Source organism: Pan troglodytes, chromosome 1, assembly GCF_028858775.2.
Source record: "Pan troglodytes isolate AG18354 chromosome 1, NHGRI_mPanTro3-v2.0_pri, whole genome shotgun sequence".
In the NCBI taxonomy this organism is placed as follows: Eukaryota; Metazoa; Chordata; class Mammalia; order Primates; family Hominidae; genus Pan; species Pan troglodytes.
Window position 1 is genome coordinate 36552578 of NC_072398.2, and position 14836 is coordinate 36567413.

The following is a 14836-nucleotide window of genomic DNA, read 5'->3' on the forward strand; positions in this document are numbered from 1 at the left end:
GTGTAGAACAGTTTTAGATTGACAGCAAAATTGAGTGGAAAGTACTCAATTTCCCATATACTTCCTCTTCCTACACTTGTATAGCCACCTCCTTTATCAATAGCCCCCACCAGACTGGCACATTTGTTACAATCAATTAACCTAATTAACAAATTATTAATACCTGAAATCCATAGTTTACACTGGGGTTCACTCTTGGTGTTGTACATTCTATGGGTTCAGGCAGATTTTTAAATACAAGTATCTACCATTATCGTATCATACAGAATAGTTTCACTGCCCCAAAAACCCTCTGTGCTCCACCTGTTCATCACCCCCACTCCTCAACCCCTGGTAACCACTGATCTTTTTAGTCTCCATAGTTTTGCCTTTTCCAGAATGTCATATACAGTCATTCATCACTTAACAGCAAGAATATGTTCTCGGAAATGTATCGTTAGGTGATTTCATTGTTGTGCCAACATCATAGAGTGTACTTACACAAACCTAGGTAGTATATAGCCCACTACACACCTAGGCTGTATGGTATAGCCTATTGCTCCTAGGCTACAAACCTGTATGGCATGTTACTGTATTCAATACTGTAGGCAATTGTAACACAATGGTAAGTATTTATGTATCTAAACGTATCTAAACATAAAAAAGTTAATAGGTTGGCTGGGTGCGGTGGTTCACGCCTGTAATCCCAGCACTTTGGGAGGCTGAGGCGGGCGGATCACGAGGTCAGGAGTTCGAGACTGGCCTGGCCAACATGGTGAAACCCCCATCTCTCCTAAAAATACAAAAAATAGCTTGGCGTGTTGGCAGGCATCTGTAATCCCAGCTACTCGGGAGGCTGAGGCAGGAGAATCGTTTGAACCCAGGAGGTGGAGGTTGCAGTGAGCTGAGATTGTGCCATTGCACTCCAGCCTGGGTGACAGAGTGAGACCCTGTCTCAAAAAAAAAAAAAAAAAGTTAATATGTTTTACTACTATGTTATGACAACTATATCACTAGATGACAGGATTATTTGAGCTCCATTATATCTTTTTGTTTGTTTTTTTTATTTTTGTTGTTGTTTGGATACAGACTCTCACTCTGTCGCCGAGGCTGGAGTGCAATGGTGCGATCTCAGCTCACCGCAACCTTCGCCTCCCAGGTTCAAGCTATTCTCCTGCCTCAGCCTCCCAAGTAGCAGAGATTACAGGCATGTGCCACTGTGACCAGCTAATTTTTGTATTTTTAGTAGAGACAAGGTTTCACCATGTTGGCCAGGCTGGTCTTGAACTCCTGACCGCAAGTAATCTGCCTGCCTTGGCCTCCCAAAGTGCTGGGATTACAGGTGTGAGCCACAGCTCCTGGCCCATTATATCTTTTGGGACTCCTCTCGTATCTGCGGTTCATTATTGACTGAAACGTCATGTGGCATATGACTGTATGTCCATGTGTTTTCTATCCAATTACCACACAGGGTTATCTTTTTTTATTCCATCCATTCATACATCCAATATTTATTGAGCACCAAATAAATGGGATGAATATTTGTGTCTCCTCCAAAATTGTATGTTGAAGCCCTAACCCAAAGTGTAATGGTATTTGGAGGTGCAGCCTTTGAGAGATCATTAGGTTTAGATTAGGTCATGAGGATGGTGCCCTCATGATGGAATTAGTGCCCTTAGAAGAAGAGGAAAAGACAGGAGAGCTCTCTCTCTCTTCACAGGCACAACACCAAGGAAAGGCCACGTGAGGACACAGCAAGAAGGCAGGTCTGCAACCCAGGGAGCCGGTCCTCACCAGACACTAATCTGCTAGCACCTTGATTTTGAATTCCCCAGGCTCCATAACTGTAAGAAATAAATATCTGTTGTTTACACCACCCAGTCTTTGGTATTTTGTTATAGCAGCCCAAATTGACTAAGACAAGCACCTACCATATGTTGATCTTAGATAACAAGTCCTTAGAGGACATTGAATCTGTTTAGGTAAGTTTCTGCACAGAGTTGCACCCATTACAGCACCTAATTCCATTAATAAATGCTTCCCCAGCCCCTCATCTTCACTACGACACTTAAAAACAATTTCTGGCCAGGTGTGGTGGCTCACACCTGTAATCCCAGCACTTTGGGAGGCCAAGGCGGGCAGATCACCTGAGGTCTGGAGTTCGAGACCAGCCTAAACAACATGGAGAAATCTCGTCTCCACTAAAAATACAACATTAGCCAGGCGTGGTGGCACACGGCTGTAATCCCAGTTACTCGGGAGGCTGAGGCATAAGAATAGCTTGAACTCGGGTGGCAGAGGTTGTGGTGAGCTGAGATCGTGCCACTGCACTCCAGCCTGGGCAATAAGAGCAAAACTCCATCTCAAAAAAAAAAAATCTTTAAAAATTGAGATGAGGTCTCACTATGTTGCCCAGGCTGGTCTCAAACTCCTGAGCTCAAGCAATCCTCCTGCCTCAGCCTCCCAAAGTGCTGAGATTAAAGGCATGAGCCACTGTACCCAGCCAAGAGATACTTTTTGATTGGGGTTGGGGAGAGGTGGGTGGGGGGATAAACACAAAGATAGTGAGTGACTGAAAATATGAAGGCTGTGAGGCCATCTGCATGAATAATTATCATCAAACTGTAATATATTTATTATGTATAACAATATAGATATCAAATTATTGTGATTATTATAACAAACCATTATGCAGCACTTCCTGTGTTTTAGAATTAAGTGTTTTTACATAAATGGTAAATCTACTTGTTGCCTGAAAAAGCTGTACAGGCTGAAATATAAATAGAATAAAGAAAGTTTCAAATAAATTCCTGGAGGGCAGATCCAGAACAAGTTATTAAAGTGGAGTTAGAAATAATCAGGGTGCATTCCTAACCTATGAGAATGATGTCACGAAGGGCAAGTGCCACAATCCAGTCCAAGCCATGGTAGTGTCTCCATTGGAGGCACAGCTCATGGCCATTACTAAGGAGTTACTATGGAACTGGATTCCAACAGGGACCCCTGAGCTTCCTGCATGCAGGGAAACCCCTCCACCTCTGTCAGGGCCCAGGCTATGTGTGTCTCGCTGCCCCACAGCTCTCCCTCCGCAAAAGTGGAGCTTTGCTTTGTGTCACACAGTGAGTCACAGGCACAGTTGGAAACTGACCCAGGATTCCTGTTCTTTTGCTTGCCGGAGATCACAATCCTTCCACATTAGTGGCCAGTTACATTTATGGTTCTTAATGACATTTAATGGGGCTTCTGGGATAAAGAAATGATGGAGAGTAAAGACTGGAAGATAAAAAATTAAAACTGAAATGACACACAAGATCTTTATTATTGAAGGTTTAAAAATGGCAATCCACTTCACCGTGTCATTCCACTGGGAAATGATTCCTGGGTCTGAGGAGGAACAACTCCTCACCTGTCTTCAAACAAGGTGGGAGGGAGAAGGAAAGAGGAAGTGGGAATAGCTGGTGGTCATCAGAAATCGTGTTCTCCAATTCTTCCCTATGATTTCATGTCTATATTTACTTCGTGTCATTTGTCTTCCCTTCCATCGTATATATGACATGTTCCCGTTTGCCACGCATGTTCATTTTGCCATGCATGTTCATGCCCTTTGTCCTACCTGTGTCTTGTAACAGTAGTGTGTGTGTGATCCGTGGAAAAGAAGCAGGCTGGAAGTCAAGTGACTAGAAATCTCTACCCCTCACAGGCCATGGGACCCCGGGCAGGCCACCTCACCTAGACCTTAGTTATAAAACAGGGACTTGCCTGGTTGGCCTGGAGGTAGTACACCGCTCTAAGTTTCCGTGTGTGTGTCCACCCCCAATACAGAGGAAGAAGTTCCTGTCCCCACAGAACCCCCATCCTCCCCACCCCCAACAATACCTGAGGCTGCTAGCGGTTTTCTCTCCTGGGGAGCACACACAAGGTGTTTGGTCACAGGCACTAGGAAACCTGTAAGAACAGGAAGAACAGCGGGCAATGCTTCTATCAGCATGAGGGGCAGGAGCTGGGGACACCAAGGAGAGAGCTTGCTGGTGGCTGGAGACTGGGGAGGGGAGAGGAGTCAGCTCTAAATATCTCCCAGAAGTGAGCTGGAGGCGGAAGGTGCTTCTGGTACACCTGGCATGTGTAGCCTGAAGAGGTGGCTGCAATATTTAGCCAAGTACCAGTAGTGATTGTCAGATGTAACAGTGACAGTGGCTCACTCACTTTGCTCCATTTCCAGGACACGGTCACCATCATTTTGCTCAAAATTTTGAGAAGTTGTTGTTTCTAATTTGTTTTTGGCACAAGCATGCTGTTCCGATAGGAAACTTTCTGTTGTTTTATGCTCGAGCGGGGACGATGAAAGAGGAGATAACCAAGTGTTTCTTCTGCACTTGGGCAGATCTGGTCGCTGGTAGGCCAGGTGAGGACTCTTTAAGTAGAAATGGCCTCTCGAGTTTCCAGAAAGGAAACACAGAGTCAAGGGTGGGTCTGGCAGGGCTGGGACGAAGGGGAGCCAAGTGGGGTGCCTAAGGTGTAAAACTGAAGGCGGCGCTCATGGTCAGGCCCTGCAAGCACAGGGTGGGCGCCTGATGCGATGCCTCCTCATACACCTTCTCATGGCTGGGCCCTGAGGCCGACCACCTCCATCTCTGGAGATCTGGTCTGGCGCCGGTTACCTGCTGAAAGGCACTGAGATTGTGTTCCAAGTGGAAAAGCTGGTTCTAGGGGACTCACATGCATAGAATAAGACACACATTTCACAGCCCACCTTCATCACCAAAACCATGGACTTCCGAGTCTGATGACCTGGGACTGACTTCCAGCTCGCCATTCATTAGCTGTGTGACCCAGGGAAACGCTTAATCGTGTGCCTTGATTTCCGTCCTCATCAGTAAAATGGGGAGGACTCAGACAAGAGGACTAAACGACAAGGGGATGGAGGATCATGAAAACACCTGGCACAGAGCAAACCTCAGTAAATTGTGAGTTCCCTGTGAGGCCCTGATGTTGTTTACGATCACGTGTTGGCCAGGGATCCTGGCCTCTGGAAACTTCCATTGGCAACATTAGCACAGTAGGAGGGTTTGGAGATCAGTCCACGAATTTACCACCCAGCGAAATTAACTGGTTTCTAGTCACACCACTAATGACAGTTTAGACACAGTCAAAACAGTGATAAATGGACCTAGTTGGCCCAAGTTGATGGATTCATAAATAAATATTTAAACCACAGCCTTTCTCTGACAGCAGAGGCATCAGAGAGCAGAGACGCTATAAGCAAAGAGTTAAGGAGTCAAGGGCCATAGAAAACTCTTCCTGACACTTGGTTCAGGCTCAGAGGGCAACTGAGATGTCCATCTGGTTAACCAAGGAGGGCTTCCAGGAGGAGGTTCTGGGACTTCAAAGAGCCTCCAACTAGGCTCAGTTGTTCTTCCGTTTTCATCATCATCTCAACAGTCAACTCTCTTAAAGTATAACACGGTACAAGATGGGCTCTCAGTCTGCAGGTGAGTGAGTGGAGTCGTTTCCCCAGATGTTTCACGATCCCAGGCCTGGTCCCTTTAAGGCATCGAAACTCAGAACATTCTATCAGCTGCCTCGGCCTCCCCGTGGCGCGCTTACGTCACCCTTCGGGGAAGCGGCTGACGTCAGCGCGTTCTTGGCGAGTGGGGCGGGGCCGGTGACTCACCCGGACCGCGCCCCTCGCTCCCCGCCCCCGCCGGGCCGCGCGCACGTGAGCGCGCGCTGCGCGGGTTGCTAATTTTAGCTCCGGCGGCTTCCCTGGGGTCCCGTGAGGTGAAGGCGAGTGGAGGGGACGATGCGGGCAAGGAGCGTGGCTCTCCTCGTTCCTTCCTGCCCCGCCGTGGGTTTTCCTCGAGGACCGGGCCCGGCCCGAGGGGTGGGGGCCCGCGGGCGACTCGAGGTGCTGGAACACGGGCGCTTACCGAGGCGAGAACCTAGGGGGTCTCCCCGCGTGGAAACCCCGCCCCTCCCTCGGCCCTGGACACAGTCGGCGCTCAATAAATGAATCGAAGTTTCTTCCTGGACGGCGACCCTGGGCTTTCGGGAGAAAGCCAGAGGGGCAGGGTTCTGGAAGGTTCCCTGGCGGCTGGGGTGCGGTGCGGGCTGAAATCCGAGCAGGAGCTGGGCGCGGCCCTCGGGGACCGACTATGGGGGACGGCGCCGCGGGAGTGGGGCAAGTGCGGGCCTGGACCCTTGGGGCCACCGCGTCAGCAGTCGGCGGGGCCGTGGGAGGGACGGTGCCCGCCCGCTGTGAAGGGCGGTGGCCCTTCTAGGGTCAGGCCAAGCGCAGAGGCCTGAAGGTCACCGGGTGAGGAGCCAGCGCGGGTGCCTCAGAAGCCAAGCGCCCCGTCCCGAGCCCTGCGCGAACCAGTATGACCTTCCAGGAACCAGATGAGAGCTGCGTTTTCAAGAAGCAGTGCCAGACACCTTGGGAAATCGACACTGTCCTGTCCTCGGGTGGGGGTGGGGGTCCTGGAAAGAAGCTCCGTCAGCGTAAAGTGAACTCTAGTTTTGACTTTGCAGAGGGATCCGCTGTGTCACAGTGACCCGCATTCCTGTCATTGGTGTGGTGTGTTTCACAGCCATTGCCTCCCTAGGTGGACTGTAAAACGGCGTTCGTAGAGCCTTTGACCTCATAATATTATGTTGGAAATTACACGATGGTAAACATAATGATAAATGGGGAATGTTAAGTGGTAGTATGGGAACATTTTCTAATGGTTGCATCCTTAAAATTTTCTATTTCAAGTTTTTAAAGGCTATAGCCTTAAAAAAAGCTGACTAGGAAAATGGTGGAAAGAGTCGTGGAATAAAGGTAGCTTTGGGGATTATGACGTGAATAAATGACAGAAATTAGTATGTGTCATTTTCCTTTGTTTTCCAAAAATACCACAATGTCCTTTGTAAATTGGAAGTTTTTCAGATGTGAATGTGGAAGCTGCAAGATTTTTAGGGCTTTATATCCATCTTAAAACTGGTTTTAAAGGATTGGCAATTACAATCTAATACTGGTATTTGTAGCAAATACATCCAGAGGTAGGCATACTGGTTTTTTAATATTGTTATATAGCAACAAAGGTCTCTTTGTCCTAATTTGTAGGACAAAGTTGCAATCACATTTTCCTCAATGTAATGCTTATGGGGGGAGGGTCTTAAATTGATTTGAAAGCAGGTTGTATTAGGATTCTCCAGAGAAACAGTACCAATAGGATATACAGGCATACCTCATTTTATTGTGTCTCACTTTATTGCACTTTGCAGATAATGTGTTATTTACAGATTGGTACCGTTGGTACCGTTTTTTCCAACAGCATGTGCTCACTTTCTGTCTGTCAGCATTTTTTTAGCAAGAAAATATGTTTAAATGAAGGTGTGTACTTTTTTTAAAGTCATAATGCTGTTGCACACTTAAGACTACAGTGTAGTGTAAACATAACATATATGCACTGAGAAACCAACAAATTTGTGTGGGTCCCTTTACTGTGATATTTACTTTACTGCAGTGGTCTTGAACCAAACCTGCAATATCTCTGAGGCATGCCTGTGTGTGCACATATATGATTTATTATAAGGAATTGACTTATGCAGTGATGGAGGCTGGCAAGTCCCAAGATCTGCAAGGTGAGTAAGCAAGCTTGAGACCTAGGAGAGCTGATGGTGTAGTTCTAGTCCAAGTCCAAAGGCAGGAAAAAGCCCGTGTCACAGTTCAAAAGTAGGAAGAATTCACTCACTTTGGGGAGGGTCAAACTTTTCATTCTATTCAGGCCTTTAAATGATTGGATAAAGCCCACCTACATTATAGAAGGCACTCTGCTTTCGTCTGTCAATTTAAATGTTAGTCTCATCCCAAAACACCCTTACAAAGATAACCCCAGAATAATGTTTGGCCAAAATATCTGGGCACCCCATAATCCAGTCAAGTTTGACACAGAATTAACCGTCACACTGACCTATCTGATTTCTAAAGATCTTGGCCTTAAAATTGTGACTTTGGTCTCTAAGGCAATTATGAGGGTGAGTTCTTTGTAAATGGTTTCTCGGATGTATTTGCTTCTATTGAAACCTTAGTAGAGAGGACCCGTCATTTAATTACCTCTTCCTATGTTCTTGATAGTCTTTATTTTTAAAATCTAGTTCAGTTGAATATAATAATTTCTTTCACCTTTTTTAGAAGCTGAGCTACAGTTATGTTTTAGGAAGCTAGTTGATCTATCCAGTAATCTATCAAGTAATGTTGATCTGTCAAGCAAGTTAATCTATCAAGTAATGAAGCTAGCTGGTATTAAATAATTCTTTGTTTTTAACTATTAAATACAGGGCTTTGGGTATGTAATATAAGCAGCATTATGGTAATATTCTGGAAGTTTCAATTATTGCAATGATTGAGAGCATTAGAGTGTTATTTTCTGTTTGAGATATTTTTTAAGATAGAGTTGCTTCAGCAACATGTAGTCATAATATTTTGCAGTCTAAATCCTTATTTTAAAAAATCTCATAACTTTTTATATCCTATTTAAAACTATTGATATTGATATATTGGATTGGATTATTAGCTTTATAAATAAATACAATCACTGGACCTCTGTCAATCCCAAAAACAAAACTTGTTTTGCACCTAAATTGTTTATTTTATTTTATTTTATTTTTAGCTGAGTAGTTAAGATTTCAGGCCTTTTTAAAAAGTCATGTGTTTAGTCAGGTATAATTTACATGCAGTAAAATTCACCCTTTTAGGTATAAAGTTCTGGAATTTTGACAAACATAGTCATGTAATCATTACCACAATCAAGACAAAACATTTCCATCACCCTAGGAAGTTCCCTTGTGCTCCTTTGCAGTCAATCCCATTCCTGAAAATAAAATTTTAAATAAAATTAATAAAACTTTCTAAAAACATGTCTGATTCATGCCACTGTCTGTCACCATCATAAATGGACTTACTTGGTCTCAATATGGAATTCACAAGTTATCACATCAGTCGAATAATTATGTTCTTGCTGATTTAGTCAAAGTGAGATCATTCAGTGCTCAATGGATGGCTGCATACTAACATTTAAGACTTGAGAGGATACAGCACAGCAGGGGACTATCATGATGACTGTTAGATAGGATTTGGTATTTAGGATAATACCAAAAAACTGAAGCGTATTCCTTAACAGGAGCCCTGAGGGACCAAATTGATCCAAATCAAACAAGTCAAAGCTTAGGTAAGTAATATAGGCAGCTTAACAGTATTTGAGTCCATTTGGCCATAATCCTTATTCAAAGTGTGATGGAAATTAAGGACCACAGCTTGCTATAGAATGATCTGATTTAAATAAGTATCCAATTTTGTCATTAACTTGATAACACAAGCCTTAGTAACCTGGAGACCCACTAGAAGAACATAGATTAGAAAACCCTGGAAAAGCCAAGCTTGCCATCCACCACTCAGGATTCCTGCAAACCAACTGTTAGCTGCTGCCATGGACACAGCATGTGTTCCTTTCCCTTAAGAAATTTCCGTCATGTATTTGATGGCAGTGTCTAAAGAAACAGCAGTTTCACCTTTGTTTTTAGTTAAGCTTCCTCTAGTAACAAAATTAGGGGACAGACAGGCACAATATTCAGTTTTGTCAATACTATATACAAGCCTCCAATTTGGGCGAAAAGAAGCTCTAAGTCCACATGATGTTCCAGTAAATGTTTTTTCTTAAAACATATGCTGTCTGGGCACAGTGGCTCATGCCTGTAATCCCAGCACTTTGGGAGGCCAAGGCAGGTGGATCACGAGGTCAGGACTTCAAGACCAGCCTGGCCGAGATGATGAAACCCCATCTCTACTAAAAATACAAAAATTAGCCGGGCGTGATGGCACGCGCCCGTAATCCCAGGTAGTCGGGAGGCTGAGGCAGAGAATTGCTTAAACCCAGGAGGCAGAGGTTGCAGTGAGCCGAGATTGCCCCACTGTACTCCAGCCTGGGTGACTCCATCTCAGAAAAAAAAAAAGTATATATGCCATCATCCACCTTTCAAAGGATGACTTCTGCCCGTTTGAACCTCTGGGAGTTCTGGTTAGCCACAAAGTCCAGGATTTTTCCCCAATTTATGGATTGGTTTCAAATTCCATATGACTGATACACTACTACTGCCAAGAGTGAGCCCTCAAGAACCCTATTGGAATCATTCCTCAGTGGAAACTAGCTTATCTTCATAAGCCTAACAGTTGCTCTGGTTTTTTGCTAGAGCATGAGCCTTACCTAAAGCCATCCATAGATTATGGTTCCATGGATTTTCCTTCAAGGAAAAGGAAGTAATTAGGACATAAGGAAACAGGGGAGAAAGAAAAAAGATAGACCACAGTAAACAATTGCCAGCTGAGAATAACAAGACTTCAAATGTTCGTAGTTAAAGATCTGATGAGAGTTCATTACGATAACACAATTGAGAAGGAAATTTGGTTATTTCTGTTGCATGCAACATTTTAAGATAGTAACCAGAATTATGACTGATAATGTTATTCCAGAACTATCAAATTTCTATGAATTTCACACAATTTCTGAAACATGTTAGTAACACGTTCATACAAATATAATCCAAAGAAGGTTTAGCCTTACTTCTTATTTGGCAATGCTTCCCGTATAATTTAATATACCAAGTAAGCCCAACTAGCTTAATATTTCTCTTTTCATAAGAAGAAAATCAACTTACAAAAGGCAGATTAATGGGAGAAAAAGCATACAAACTTATTAGCATGCATAGGGGAACTATCACAGAGTGATTACACCACCATGCAATGGGACACAGATGCTTGTATATACCCTTCTTCTTAGGAGAAAGGGAGATGGGGAAGTGTGGATGATTTTAGGGTAGTAGTAAATGAATTTTGGGGAATTCAGTAGGCGTGAGGAACATACAATGGCCTGAGACAAAGTCTGTTGGGCCCGCAGAGCAGACAATGGTTTGTGACAAAAGTCTGTCCAAATTTGTTGACAAACTTCAGTTTTTCTTCCTGTGATATGAGTTCAGTTACTGAAAACTCAGGGAAGGGACCACAGGTAATTGTTTTCTTCTTTGGTGGATCCAAACTTTAGGCCGATCAGGGAACTTCAGAGAACAGATTCGCCTTGTGCTCTGGGAGAGAGTGCGGAGAGGGGTGGGGCATGCCAGAGAGACCTTGAGAGGCTTCATCTGAAGTTCAGCATGTTAAAGTGCCATACTTTAGGGTGTTGGTTTCTGAACCCCAGCACCATTGAAGGAGTTCAGGAAATGCCACCCCAAAATATGTATATTGGTATATATATTTTTTGTGTATTGATTACTTTGAGCTAAAGGCACTTGAAAAATTTCAAAATGGAGAGGTTCTCTGAGTTTCCCTCCATATGCCTAAAGACACATCCTGCAAGATGAAGTCAATTGTTACCAAACCTCTGATGATTAACTCTTATCACAGGAGAGGAGGCCAGAAGTCCACCACACCCAGACCTTGTCACAAACCATCATCTATTCATCTAAGGACTCATTCATCTTTCCCCAAAACCATTGACTCTGAAGATCTTTCTTTTCTTTACCCGCTGGTCATTTTACCCATTCCGGTAGTGGACTTGAGTCAAGGGACCCTTGCCCTTTTCTTTCTTTCTTTCTTTTGAAACTGTTTTGCTCTTGTCACCCAGGCTGGAGTGCAATGGCATGATCTCGGCTCACTGCAACCTCCGCCTCCCAGGTTCAAGGGATTCTCCTGCCTCAGCCTTCCAAACAGCTGGGATTACAGGCACCTGCCTCAGCCTTCCAAACAGCTGGGATTACAGGCACCTGCCACCATGCCTGGCTAACTTTTGTATTTTTAGTATAGACAGGGTTTCACCATTTGGCCAGGCTGGTCTCGAACTCCTGAACTCAAGTCATCCACCTATCTCCGCCTCCCAGAGTGCTGGGATTATAGGCATGAGCCACTGGGGCCTGGTCCTCGATTGGCCCTTTTCTTGATTGGCCTGCCTGATTATTGCCCTATATGATTATTAGCTAGGCTGCTCATTGTAATCTCCGTCTTTTCGCTTTTATAATAAAATTTCTCTACACTGTGGCAAACAGAGCAGACTGAGTTTGGGGCTCCCTCTCTGCCAACCTTGGTTTGGGAGTGGCTGTCCTCCTCTACCTAAGGCCACCCTACCCACACAACTATAGCTCTCTCTGGCTTCTAAGAAGAGCTCTTTCCCCTGGCCTTTTCAGACCTGGGGGCAGAAAGGCTTCTTGCTCTAAGGATTCCCTGGCTGTTCCACCATTTATAGTCAGTTTTCCTTAACCCTAGCCTCACTTTTGTAAACAGTCACTTAATTGAATCATTTAAATCACACTTGAGGAGTGTGCTTACTCTTGTAAGCAGGGCCTAAAGCAATCCTTTCCCGTCCATGTCTATCATTCCACAGAAAAAGTTTCATTAGGGACCATGGAGCAATAAAAAGCACTTTCATGTTTGGTTTGGTTTGATTTTGAAACGATTAGGTTGGTGCAAAAGTAATTGCCAAAGTAATTTTGCCATTGAGAGTAATGGCAAAAACCGCAATTACTTTTGCACCAACCTAATAATAAATGTCTCAATTCACTAGTTGGGAAGCTAAAAGTAGTGCTTGCTTTGGCAGCACATATAGTAAAATTGGAGTAGTGCTTGCTTTGGCAGCACATATAGTAAAATTGGAACGATACAGAGAAGGATGACAGGCAAATTCGAGAAAACTAAAAGTAAAAAGTATAAAATGTAGCAAATGTGAAAATAGAGAATACTTCAAGTCTTTACTGTGGCCATGTAAGTGGGGAAGAGAGAAAGGAGGCAAAGCAAATATGAAGGGGAAAGTGACACGTCCATAAAGGTAAAGAGAGAGGAAAGGGGACAACAACAACCCAGAGACAGAAGCACTGAGGCTTTGGAGTGTTAATTAAATGATTTAACTGTACTCTGCTCTCATCACTCTTTGAAATGCCAGTTCTTTATCTGCTTTTTACCCTCAAAATCTTCAGAAATTACCTTAAATAGGATACCACACCTGTCGCTGGTAGAGAAGGATTGCCTTTTAGAATGCAGATGCAGGCGGCTGGAACTGGCCTGTGGGCTCAAGGGGAATAATTACTCTCTGATTTTTCTTTTGGGTAAATACAGGTTTTCATATATTGGATTTTCTCAGAGTGAGAAAAGAAAGAGTGACAATGGAATGAAGAAAAATTAAACAAGATGGAGAAATTGAGGACGATAATTGTTTATTGAACCAATGATGAATGAATGAGTAAATTGTGAGGGCAAAACACCAAAAAATAGTAACATCATCCTACAACCTACAATATATGCTGTTTTGTCATATGTCACTCATAATAAAAAGAGAAAAGGAACGGGTGTGGTGGCTCACACCTGTAATCCCAGCATTTTGGGAGGCTGAGGTGGGAGACTCTCTTAAGGCTAGGAGTTCAAGGCCAGCCTGGGCAAAATAGGGAGACCCTGGCTCTACAAAAAAAAAAAAAAGTCCGGGCGAGATGGCTCATGCCTGTAATCCCAGCACTTTGGGAGGCTGAGGCAGGCAGATCACTTGAGGTCAAGAGTTCAAAACCAGCCTGGGCAACATGGCAAAGCCCTGTCTCTACTAAAAATACAAAAATTAGCTAGGCATGGTGATGTATGCTTGTAATCCCAGCTACTTGGGAGGCCAAGGTGGGAGGATCCCTTGAACCTGGGAGGCAGAGGTTGCAGTGAGCCAAGATGGTGCCACTACAATCCAGCCTGGGCAAGGGAGAGAGATTTCATCTCAAAAAAAAAATTAGCTTGTATGGTGGGCATGCGACTATAGTACTAGCCACTTGGAAGGCTGAGGCAGGAGGATCATTTGAGCCCAATTCAAGCTACAGTGAGCTATGGTAGCAAAATTGCACTCCAGCCTGGGCAACAGAGTGAGACCCTCTCTGCAAAAATAAAAAGTAAAAATAAAAAAAGGAAAAGATTAAGGAAGTTATACAAACAACACAGAGAAAATCCATGTCTAAATGTTTGAAAAAAGTAAGTGAGAATGCAAACGTTTACTTTTATAGAGTGTTAATTGGATATATTACATAGTAATAAATCTCAGTAAACAGTGGCTCAAAGTCATATACCTGCTCTGATTTTCTAAAGTTGCTGAGTAATTTGACCAGTACTATGGTATTAGAGCCCCTAAATTATGAACATAATGAAACAAAGAGTGCCACTTTTTCTTGCCCAATGCACACAGAAAAGAGAATTTTCTATGTATGCCCAGCCAAACTGTCAAGAGTGAGGGTAGAATAAATAAAATATTAAATAAGCCAGGTGTCAAAAAAATCGCTTCTTTTTTGCCCTTTCTCAGGAAGCTATGGAGGGGGTATTCTATCAAATGAAGGAATAAATTAAGAAAGAGGAAGGCAAGGGATGCTGGAACCAGGGGCTTCAACTAGTGCTACCAAAGAACAGAGAATAATCAAAAATACTCATCACATGGAAGATTGAAATAAAAATTTGGAGATAGGGGAAAGAAAAAAAGTAGGTAAGAGAATGGAAGCTAGAGATAAGAGGAAAAGAAATGCATACTCTGAGCCTATACAGTTTCAAAAACTGGATGGCAAATCTGTCTCTCAGGTTTCCTAACATCGAAAGCCAAGGAGAAAATACGCCCAGTTGCAAGTTGCATAATATCCTTTACAGTTGATTCCCAAAAGACCTCCTCTGGATCTTATGAAAAAGATTCTTTGCTCTTAACCTCATCCCTACAGTCAACTATTGTGTTTCATTTTACTGTTTCTTGTAGCATACCTTATGGCCCCCAAAGCATTGTTAAGTAAAGGCAATTCTATAAGGACTCAATAGGGATCTCAGAGC